The following is an 11866-nucleotide window of genomic DNA, read 5'->3' as shown; positions in this document are numbered from 1 at the left end:
ATGGCCTTCTCCTTGAGTCTCTTGTTTAATTGAGCAGCCCCCCTTCATGCTGTGGGAAACAAGGGATGGTCACCACCAGGGAAAAATGACATGGCTCAGAATCCTGCCTTTCAGAGAAGAAAGAGAGAAATACCTCCAAGAACATTCTTGGTCTCATTCTGAATGACTTATTTGTTGGATGGTGGCATTTTGAAAACACTCTTTTAAATGGAACATCTTGGGCTGCCATTCCTGGATTGGGTCTTTCTCTATAAGAAGTTTCTCTCTGCCCCTTAAATTACAAGAGGTGAATTTAAGCCAAATTAAAGCCTCACATTGCTTTTGGTCAGTTAGTATGAATTCCTGTTTAATTCAGACTAACTAGTATTATTGAGAACCACACAGGCAAAATTATGAGGCAGTAACTATGATGCCCTCCTTGCCCTACAACTCCTTTCAACAAAAAAAATCTTTGAGAGAGCCTGTGTCCCTACTCATTATTCTTTTCTTCTCTTGCCATTTTTCTTTCTACTTCCTGCCAGAGCAGGAAGTTATGAGTTATGGTCATGGCATGTCCTTCATTACCTACTAGACCAGGCCCTTTGTTTAATTTCCCCAATGTATTAGTTGATGGAGGCTTAGAATATTTTTATTTTAAATGGAACTTCTACCACTGATTCAAGGGAATGAATATCTTAATGACAAAATTTTGTTTTCTGGGACACATAGATAATATAGTTTAAAGAGGTGGACCACTTAATCTTCAAATAATACTATTTTGGAAGAAACCCATTGGGCTAGGGCTTAGAAGAGGCTTCAGTCCTTATTCATTAAGGACTTATGCCACTAAGAGTGATGTTGGTCATATCACTTAGCTTCTCTGAACCTGTGTTTCCAAAACTTCACAGGGGGGGATAAAACCTCCAACTAATTTTACAAAAAACTTTTATGATATAAGATATTAGACAAATATAAGTGGCTAAGATTAGATCCATAACATGTGAAATATTTGAGCTATAAGTAATTTATATAAGTTATACAATTTATCATCCACACTAGGATACTTCTGAGAGAGCATGAGAGTGAGGACTGCACAGGAAGCTGGAATAACAGTACATTGTCCTAGGAAATGTAGACATATGGTCTCCTTGGCCATAGGAGGCTCTGGAAGCCATATGCTCTAATTGCTCAGAAGACCAGCTTTGTCCTTGAACACTGAACACATAAGAGAGGATATAAAAATAAAGAGTAAAAGGTGTTCCATGGATGTTTTTATGTGTCTGAGGAAATCAAGCACATTCAGAACACTCAATGAATGTTATGTTTGATGACTTTTCAGTATTGCCCTTTGACCCAATATCATCTTAGCCATTTATACTCACTGGAGTCTTCTGCCTTCCCCATCCAATAGTATTAAAAGAGTAGTTAAAAAACATGCCATTAGCTGAGATGATATCTGCAGTGCTTTACAGACAGTGGGCAAGGGGTAAGGCAAGACCGTGACCCTGATGATCTCTCTTTACCCTCTCCTTCAACTTTACCCTTTTTTCCTGGGGCTTGCATGCTCTTCCTGAACGCCTGTGATGTACGCACCATGTCTTGTTCCAATCTGAGACCATATTTACTGATGATGCCTCGAGTTTTGATATAGTAAGTTTTCCCAAACTCTCCTAATTATAATAATCACTTGAGGTGCTCTCCTGGTGATTCTGAGTCAGTAAGTTCGGGGTGGAGCCTGCTGATCTGTATATTTAACCAAGTTCCCAGGAGATTCTTATGATCACATGAATATGAGATACATGGATTTAATAAATATGAAAGTAGAAAGATGCCCTCGAGAACCAGTGGTTCTCAAAGTGTGGCTCTCCAACCAGCAGCATCAGCATCATTTGGGGACTTGTTAGAAATCCAAATTATTGGTCCTATATTTAGCAGGAACTCAAGAGGAAGCCCAACAATCATGTTGTAACCAGCCACCCAGATGATTATCATGTAGGCTGAAGTTTCAGACCCCTGGTTTAAACCAATCTTTTTTTATTGTCCTTCATTTATAGATGAAGAATATTGGCACTCTCTTCTCTCATTTTGGGACCTTGGATATTGAGGTTATGGGGCCAGGGGTGGGGGAGTGGGGTGGGGACAAGTGCTATAATCCCTAGATGATTGGAAACAGGCTGGGAAAACAGATGGTATGGGGCTATTGAAGATGTGGCATCAGTGGATATGGTCCTCAATCCCTTCTCCCTTCGCCCAGAGTGAGAGGTCTTGTCTGTACAGATAAGGACTCAAGCTTACCCAGGAGACTGCTAAAAGACACAGGCTTCTGAAGAGCCACGCCCATGTGGTGAACCAGAGCCTGGGTGTTAATAGTGACTCCCCACCTAAGAAATCCCCTGAGAGCCCAGAGACCAAGAAGCCCCAGTTCCCTCCAGGAGAAGACATATTTCACTCTTGAAGAGGTTTCAGCTCTGCTTTCGGTGGTTAGTCTGCTCATTCTCAGAGTGGTTGATGAAAGACTTTTCTAATTAGTGCTACAGAGGATCATCTGAATTTGTAACCTGTAGGTGGATGTTACTGTGGTTTGATCACATGTCTTCTGCTGTCTCACTGGTGGGAAAGAATGAATGTTCAGCTATTAGTCCAGACATTCTTTATTATGCTCAAAACCAGTGTTCCCAAACTCTAGTCATTGACTACAATTTTCACAATGTTTTCAACATTCAAGTGCAATATATACTATCATTTATTTAATACTTTTCATTTACTCAACCTGAAAAAATAAAATCTTTTTTCAGTTCCTGGATCCCATCCAGGATACCACATTAAATTCAATCAGCACATTATATTTGGGTCTTAACCAGACCTATTGAACAGTGAACCAAAGCAAAATGATGATACTCTAGTTACTGCTATTGCTATGAGTATTAAAGCCCTTTGTTTTCGACCCAGAAGTTTCGTGTCTTCTGCCAAGGTCAAAGAAACTTTGACAGGCTAACTTGTTAGCTTTCAAGTAGGGTAAAATACCAGACATCTTACAGCTCTTCACAGCTTGATTGTTGTACCATTGAAGTATTCAAAAATGCTATGTAATATATTGAATTAATAAATACTTAAAATAATTCAATTAAATTATAAAAGATATCTTAAAAGTAATCATTAAATGTTGCCAGAGTTATAGACAGAGTAATAAGGTTTATGAGTTAAACTTAAATACTTAAAAAATAACAAGGAATTTGAATTTTGTAGTTTTCATAAATCAAATATTAATTTAAAGAAAATCATAACATCCCCTGAGTAATGTTTTCTGGCACAAAATCACTATTAAGGATGTTGCATGTTCTTAGGTTGAACTCACAAGTTCTTGAGTAGTACAGTTCAACACAATTCAAATCCAAGTTTTGATCATAGGCAGAGACCACTTGATAAAACCATTTTCACTCATTTCGTCATGGGACCCTCAGATCCCTGCCTCTTATGAAGAGTCTCAGTTTTTGAGACTTGTCAAATGTCATAGCCTTTAAGTTTTGACACTAGCTGTCCATTTTGGTATATAGACATTGAGTAATGAGATTTTTTTTTAAAATGTAAGTAGTTATCAATAGTATTTTATTAAAATTAGCCACTATAATTCATAGAAGTTTTCCTTCCTAGAAAATGAGAGACTGAGTTTGCCTAGATAGCTTTCCTCTTTAGAACATTTGGTGAATTTATACTTTTGGAAGCCTCTCTCTAGCCACCTTTGTAATTGATCTTCCTGGGTAACCACTGATGCTAATAACTGCTGGGCCCATGGTCTCCATGCCTGTTGTGTGAAATCAGCAGAGCCCTTCAGACCTTCCTATTCTTGGTACAGTTCCTGCTTCTCTGGGACTGTTTGGCTCACTCAATGTTTTTGTTCACCCTTCCTGTTTGTGTAGCTAGAAACAAATACATATGTATACTTTGAAACATATATATTAATAGAAGAAAAAAACTCCATGGATATCAACATTCGCCTATATTAAAAAGTCGATAAAATTAAAATAAACTTTTTTTATTTTTCTTTAATATTGCAACTATTATTTTGGTGCTTTCCATACTGACTTTTCTTTTTTGAACTTTGTTTTGAATTCATTCTCAAATAGGCATTAACTTGGCTGTTGAGAACTCCCTTTAAGCCTCCTTCCACTTCATCCTTTTAGGTCTGACCCTGATATACTTTTTTTCTGTCATAAATGATAAGACTCTTCAGAAAGTCCTATATCTGTGAGTTGGAGGCTAATGTTAGACACCAGAAACTGAGGGCCGGGTGGGCTGGGACTCATGTGAGAATTGCGAAGAGCAAGAGTACCATCATGGCTACTATTGGTTGAACAAGAAGTAAAGATGTTAAAGTTATAGTTTCACACTAATCTTTCAAATTTGTCATGTTGTTATACCTCAATTTTATTATAATAAATGATTTCATAGACCACTAAGGTGTCCTTTTACAGTGATAAAGTAGAACTCAGTAAGGGTGACTACGTCATCTAGTCAAGGTGTGTGTGTGTGCGCGCGCGCGCGCGCGCGCGTGTGTGTGTGTGTGTGTGTGTGTGTTGGGATGAGAGGAAGGATTTGTGCTGCCATTGGGCACAGTCACTACAACTTACACCTCTTAGAGTTCTAACACTTGGTATTAGATACTGTCACCAAAGTCACAGCCATGGCTGTCTCTGTGCCACTTTCCCATCCCCCTGGCCAGAATGGATTGTGCACAAGACTGCTCATTTGGACCTAGGTTGCAATTCAAAGTCTGTAGCAGAGGTATCAGATTGATAGAGCCTTAGTACTTGCCCCTTAGCTACAAGGGAGGTTTGGAGAACACCTTCTACTATTGCATAAACTGGGGATTTCTCAAACATAAGAGAGGAGTTCCAGTAAAACGTCCTGAAAGAATAACAAATGTCTGTACGTGGGAAATAATTCAATTTGTCAACAAATACTTAAAGCATGCCCATGCTGTATTAGCTATTGCACTAGTGAAGGAAATCCTTGGGTTGCTTTTCTATTAAGTTAGTTGTTTTTTTCTCACTTACTTTCAGGAAAGGAAAGGAATTTGTGCCTATTCAAGGTGAAGCTGCCAAGAGATTAGGTTCAGATCTTAGTAGATTAATTCTTTTTTCTCCAGATCAATGTGAGTTCACTATTCCTTTTATAGTTTTATGAAAAGCAAGAGCAATGAACTCAACTACCTATTCCTTAAAAGAAAGGTATTTATTACTTTAAATCATGAATTCGAACCATCGGAATATTATACTTATTAGTGGCAATGGGTCCCAGCTCGTATTGGTCTTGGCAGACTGTCAGTGTCTCGCCGTCACAGCTCCATTCTTGCCACTGTTGCAAAACTATTGATGGCCCAGGATCTGTGCCCTGGGGTGTAGCTACAACATCAAAAATAATAACAAAATGAACTTGTAGGCTGTTATTCTGATGAGAAGTAGACAAGCAATTGTTTCTAGAAACATTCCTCTTTGCTAAGATTATTTTGGAAAAAAAACAAAAACAAAAATAAAAATGACATTGATTTTAAACCATGCAGAATATTGTTCTCCATGGAAAGATGGAGGATAGTGCTGAAGTTGAGTATTGGCTGGAATTTGGACAGTTATAAAGCCCCATTCTCAGAATAGTAGAAGTGACATTCCAGGAGCCTACAATTGCAGAGGCTGTGTGTGTGACTGTGCTGTGCATATGCATGGGGGAGGTATGTGTGTGTGTGAGAGAGAGGGGGTGGGAGAGAGAGAGAGAGAGAGAGAGAGAGAGAGAGAGAGAGAGAGAGAGAGAACAAGAGAGCTGAAAGCATTTGAAACAAGTACTGAAGACATTATAGATATGATATAGGAAATAGAGTCACTAGCACTACACTGGGTATATATTAGGTTGTCAGTAAATATTTGTGGTCTGGACTTGAAGCATTCTAAAAGGACTTTTAGACCTTGAATAGAACAAAAAGGAAATATTAGCTCCTTGGTTATAGTATTCACACAGCGCTATGATTTCTGAAGAATATTCAATGGGACTTTGATTTGCAGTTATAAAAATGAATAGAAATAAAATTCCACATGTAGTTAGTACCGAGGTAGCTGTGAATCAAACCAAGGGATATAACCAAGATGAGAATTTGCTGAAGGCACAAGACCTTGGCTGACACCATCTCTGATAAAGCCCTGACACCATCTCTGATAAAGTCCTGACCAGAATCACACACACATTTATGTAGGGCTTCCCTGAGCTCATACTTTTGTTTACTTTTGTAAATACAGCACACAATTCATGCCACACACACTTCTTATTTTATTCAGTTAATCAAGGATCTTTTGGTTGAAAGTGATAGAAATTCTAGTCAAAGTAAAATAAGGAGAAAAGCAATTTATTTGCTCACTTAAACTCAAATTTCAGAAGCTAGGCTAGTTTTCAGCACAGCTGAATTTGCTTGAGTACTATCAGACATCTGTCTGTTTCCATCTCTGCTGTGTTTTCCTTTGTGTTAATTTTATTCTCTAATGGGCTTTTTTGATCTGGTGAGAATGTTGACCCATGGTAACTCTAAGCTTAATTGATCCTTACAGCATATAATCCCAGAAGAGAGAGCAGGCTTCTCTCTTCCACTCTTGGTATCAATATTTGATAAGAACTCTGATCGACCTACCTGAATCAAATCTCATGGGGTGATTGTGTTGTGCATGTGCATGAGGGAGGTGGAATAGATCCCTTTGATAAGAGAACAACAAAGACAGGGAAGGGAAACAGTGAGCAGAGCTCTGGGGGATGTCACGTGGAAATCCTGGGGTTGGTGGATAAAATGATGGGTAAGTGTGAAGGAAGAATAAACTGTGCAGGTGGCCATACTTGCTGCCATACTGCCTCTTCTCACCCTTTCCTGCCTTCCTAGACTTTTAAAAAGATTAAACATTTCCATCTCCAGAATCATCAGCCTTGGGCACGGTATGATTTTGAGGGCAGGATGAAAGGCTTTTCTGTCTAAAATATGTATTTTCAGTTGCACGGTGTGTCTGGAATTAGTTTCACTCAGGATAAAGAAATTCTACACGAATCTTTTATAGGTAAAAAAAAGCCCCAAATGAAAGTATCTGGCAGAACTGTCTCATTCGTGAGCTCTCATTCAGTTATGCGTGTCAGTCAAGCATAACTGGTTGCTTTCTGTAACATTTTGTGGTTAAGAAAGGAGGAAGGCCTAGGGCTCCTGAGAGAGGAAGGACTGTCCAATGGACCAGGCCCTGCCCAAATCAGGCCCAGGAGCTTTGGGTAAAGGGAGGCTAGCTATTGTTGAAGAAGTACCGAAAGGAATCGAGGTTTTAGCTTAAAAAAAAAAAAAATCTTTGGGGCATTGGAGCCAAGGTCACTTTCCTTGGACCACCTTATTCTGTAGAGATCAGCTTTAGTGGTCCCATATAGGCAACATCAAGCACTTGGCAGTGTAGTAAGGTTTGTTATTGTTTAAACACAAAGACCTACTTTCCTTTCTAGGGAACATGGTCCCAATCAGTAGGATAAAATAAACAAAAGAAAATTCACTAAAACAATGAGAAAACTTCTATTCTCTAAGTTCATTTATGTCTCTAGGTAAATGGAATATAAGTAAAGGGAACGATATAGTTTGGTGTAAGAATTTCAAAATGGTTGTAGTTTTAAAAGGCTTGTCTAGAGTTTATTCTAAATCAGATTTCAAGTCATCAGGTTGTTTTGTTGCTGCTGTTTTTGTTGTTTTTCTTGAAAACATTGGAGCTTTAGTTGCAAAATGGATTTCTGAAGTTTTGCTTGAAAATCAAAATGCCATAGAAATTGACAATAGCTTTCAAAGCCACTTGGAGATGGAAGTTACCAACTAGTAAATGTTTGCCAATAAATGTATGGACTTAAGAGATCTTTCAGTGAATCCATACCTTCCAACCACGCAGGACAAGTACATGTTGAGTACTACTCCTATTTGTCCCTGAAAGCAGGTAGGTACCCACCAGCTGTCCAGCTCTTCTATCAGATCTCCTGCCCCTATGTTCTCCTGTCCTAAAGGTCAACACTTGTCCTTGACTGACATTAAAGGAGAAAAAAGAAGGTCCTGAAATTCAACAGGGCAAAACTGACATTTAAGAAAAGAACTTTAACTAAGGGACTAAAAGGAAACTAAATGTACAAAAACCCAGAGGGATTTCTAGAGGGTCTGATAAAAAGTGCTTAAGCTGTGGCATTAGACAGATGTGATTTCCAACCTTAGCCAATCACCTATCAAAGGCTCACCTGTAGAATAGATGACTACCTTTCATAATAATAATGACCAGCTAGTGGGCAAGTGTGAAGGTTAAAGAAATAATGTCTGTGCAAGTGTAGACCTCAGACAGGCTGAAGTGTAGACCTGCTGAGAGGTGCACCTGAAAAATGACCTTCACTCCATCCACTCTCATGGCCAGTTCTCAAGATTGGCTGAGATTATTGGTCACCATTTTCTTGCTCCTTGTGATCAGTCAGAACGTTAGCCAGGCTTCTCAAAAAATAGATGAGAGGGGAACAGTAGGGTATTATTTCCCTGTGAGGATGGCAGAGAAGGCCTCTCACTTGGGGGAACCTGGTCCTGAGCACCTGGCAGTAGCTACAATCCTATGTCTTTATGGGAAATGTAGGGCTCTGGGGAGTTAATGCCCATCTGAGAGATGTGTGTTATCCTTCATTGCTTAACCATTTCCTGAAATGCCTTAACTTTGGCCATTGAAGAAACTTGATACCTTGTGTGTCCATTGGACTCTTTCCTTCATTCTCATTACTATCTTATGGACAATCCTTCAATGTGTAAATGCTTGGCACATCTAGAAGCACAATAGAAGTTAGCTCCTTTCTGTAGCCTACTCCATCAGACGACTGATCCAACCCCTGAAATCTCACGTGATGATAGGCCATCCTAGTTTCTCACTCACCCCTACCCTGTCTTGAGAACACTGTCTAAAATTCCTTCTCATCAATGTGGATATGTCTTTTTATCATTCCCAATTTCACTCCCTCTCCTCTTTTAATGAATTTCTGGGACAGAACTTCTGGACTTGAATACCATCCAAGGAGAACAAATAATGCCTAGGAAGTGACCCGTGAAGAGAGAAGTAATTATTTTAAAATAGCTTTTTGCTGTATCTGAGAACTGGTCTCTGCATGTCTACCTCTGCATCTCTATAAAGAATGGCTCACCTCTCCTCCCCCCACCAATAACCTGTTGAGGAAGATATAGCAACAGGTTATACAAAATTGTAAGAAAAGCCTCTCATCCAATCCTCCTCATCCACTCCTCCCATGCCCTCTGTGGTTCCACAATTGATTCATTAATTTATCCAACAAATAGTGAGTGTCTGCTATGTACAGGTTCTTTTCTAGAAAATGAAAATACAGCTGTGAAAAAAAAAAAAAAAAAGGCAGACCTGCCTTTATGTTCCATTGGAGTAGGGGAAGACAAGCTATAAACAAATAAACTATAGTGTGTCAAGTGGTTTACATTTAGAGAGAGTTGCAGGGGGTAGTTTGTAATTTTAAATCAAATGGTGAGGGAAGCCTCACTGATAAGACAACGTCCTAGCAAAGAAGAGACCTGGAGGAGTGAAGGGAAAAGCCTATGGATACCTGAGGGCACAGCTTTCCAGGAAGTAGCTGATACAAAAGCCCAGAGGCCAGAGCATTTGTATTTAAGGGCCAAGCAACAGGGTCAGTGTCCTGCAGCCAAGTGAGCATGGCCAGAATTAGAGGTCTGAGAGCTTATGAGAAAAAGAAATCAGATTATGCAGGATGGGTTTTTACTCTTATGAGACGGGAAGCCATTGGAGAGTTAGGAGTAAAAGAGTAGCATGATCTGATCTATGCTCAAAGGATCGCCCTGTCCACCCTGCTGAGGCTAGATTGGAGGGAGGCAAGAGACCAGTAAGGTGTCCACAGCAATGATGGCTGCCTGGAATAAGGTAGTTGTGAGAAATGTCATATTTTGGAAATAGATCCATTAGAATGTATTCATGGAATGAATACATAATGTGAAGGAAAAGATGAAGACAAAGATGGCCTCAAAGCTTTTGGCCTGAGAAACTGTAACAGTGGAATTGCCATTTGATCATAGGATAAAATCAGTGAATTCCTGGAGTCTTGCTAAACAAACACTCTTTGCTTCTTTCTGGCTAGAACTTAATGTGAGTCTAAGAAGTCTAATTATGGTTTCATCTGACAGATTTAAAATTTTGATTCTTCTTTTACATAACCCAAATAACAAATATTTCAAATTTCAAAGCAAAAAAATTTAAAAAATTTATTGAAATAAGATGACAGTATTATTCCTAACACAATGAAGAATGTGACAATTCTTATTTTTTACAAAGTATTTTATTCTTGCCTAAGCATGCCTAGTGATTTGCCTAAGCATGAAAGCAAAAACAAAGCAGGACAAACAAAATAAAACTAAAATTTGGTGCTACTAACTTTCATGTGGCAACCATAATTGTTTTTTAAATCAGACTTCAGAACTATTGAATTTCATAAACTTAAATGCTATTGAGCACAAGAAATCTTTATTCCTCATCCTTCCCATTGCTCTCAACTTGCCTTTAAAAGGACAACAAGACAAAAAAGATAGTAAGCAAAAAAAAGCATAATTTAAAAACATAGATTACAATAATTTTTGTCCCTAGATCTATGCCCTAATTTATTTTCTCTGACCATATGGGAAAGCAATGAAAGCAATCAATTCTCTAGCTTTCGTTGTGTCTCTTACGTGTGCATTTCTGAATAATTTTAATCCATTTATTATTGTGTATAATTGTATGTAACCAGAAGCTTTTATTATATTTTTATCACACTTTGGAGCAATTTCCATGAGGAATTGTGCAAATGTTCTCCAATATATACCTCTTCACAAGAAAGACAACCTTAAACACATATGTGACTAAGCTCAAAATGAAGAAGGTAACTTTCTGTTGATTACACTGAGCTTTAGGCCACCCGCCTTTACTCAGGGGGCAGTAATGCTTCTAGGAGGTTATTCATGAGCTTTAATTGGCCCCATAATCTCTGCCAGGACCAGGCTCTCTCCCAAGTCAACCTATCACCCACTGTGTGCTTTCTGCTTCAAAGTGACTTCTCTACTCGACCCTCTACTATCCCCATGGTCATAGTCAAACTGTCATTCGTAAGATCCTTGTACATAAAGATTATGAACGTGCGTCTGGCAAGAAAATCTTCTCCAGGAAGATAGAGTAGTGTTTGCGGTATCAATTGGAGTTAAGGTTTCTTTTTTACTTTGTTGTTGAAAAATATTATACCTGATTTTGAGAATAAAATTAAATTCTTCTAAGGCAATATTAAAAAGCAAAATGAAACAAAAACAAAAGTAAACCTTAAAGTGAGTATATGTTAAATGAGGGAAATTATATTGAGTAGATATTCTTCGTTATTACAATCTTAATCTAGGTATTCATTCAGAGATCATGAGGTTTTTTTAAAAATACTATTCTTATTTACATAGAATTTAAAAGAAAATATTGGTTTATTAAGTAGGAATATTTTATAATAGAAAATAAGTGTATGAAAAAGTATATTCACATAAAATAGGAATATATGCGAAAATATTCATTCATGTAAAAATTTCACTCATGTAAAAGTTGGCACATTTATGTCAAGTTGTCTCAATAGAGAGTGAAAAAAGATTGCTTCAAGATTGCTTGTTTATAATGCTTTTTGCAAAAATTCATTCAACAACAGTTTGTTAAATGCTTATTATTCCTTGGCTCTTTTTTTAGAAGAATGGAGATTGTTGTTAGGGATGTTATATTCAGAAATAAAGTTCTGTATTTCATAGAGACCTTATTCTCTGCCTCTTCTTTAAATTCTA

The sequence above is a fragment of the Pteropus alecto genome, unplaced genomic scaffold (genome assembly GCF_000325575.1).
Source record: "Pteropus alecto unplaced genomic scaffold, ASM32557v1 scaffold185, whole genome shotgun sequence".
NCBI classification, from domain to species: Eukaryota; Metazoa; Chordata; class Mammalia; order Chiroptera; family Pteropodidae; genus Pteropus; species Pteropus alecto.
This window is presented reverse-complemented; position numbering follows the sequence as displayed.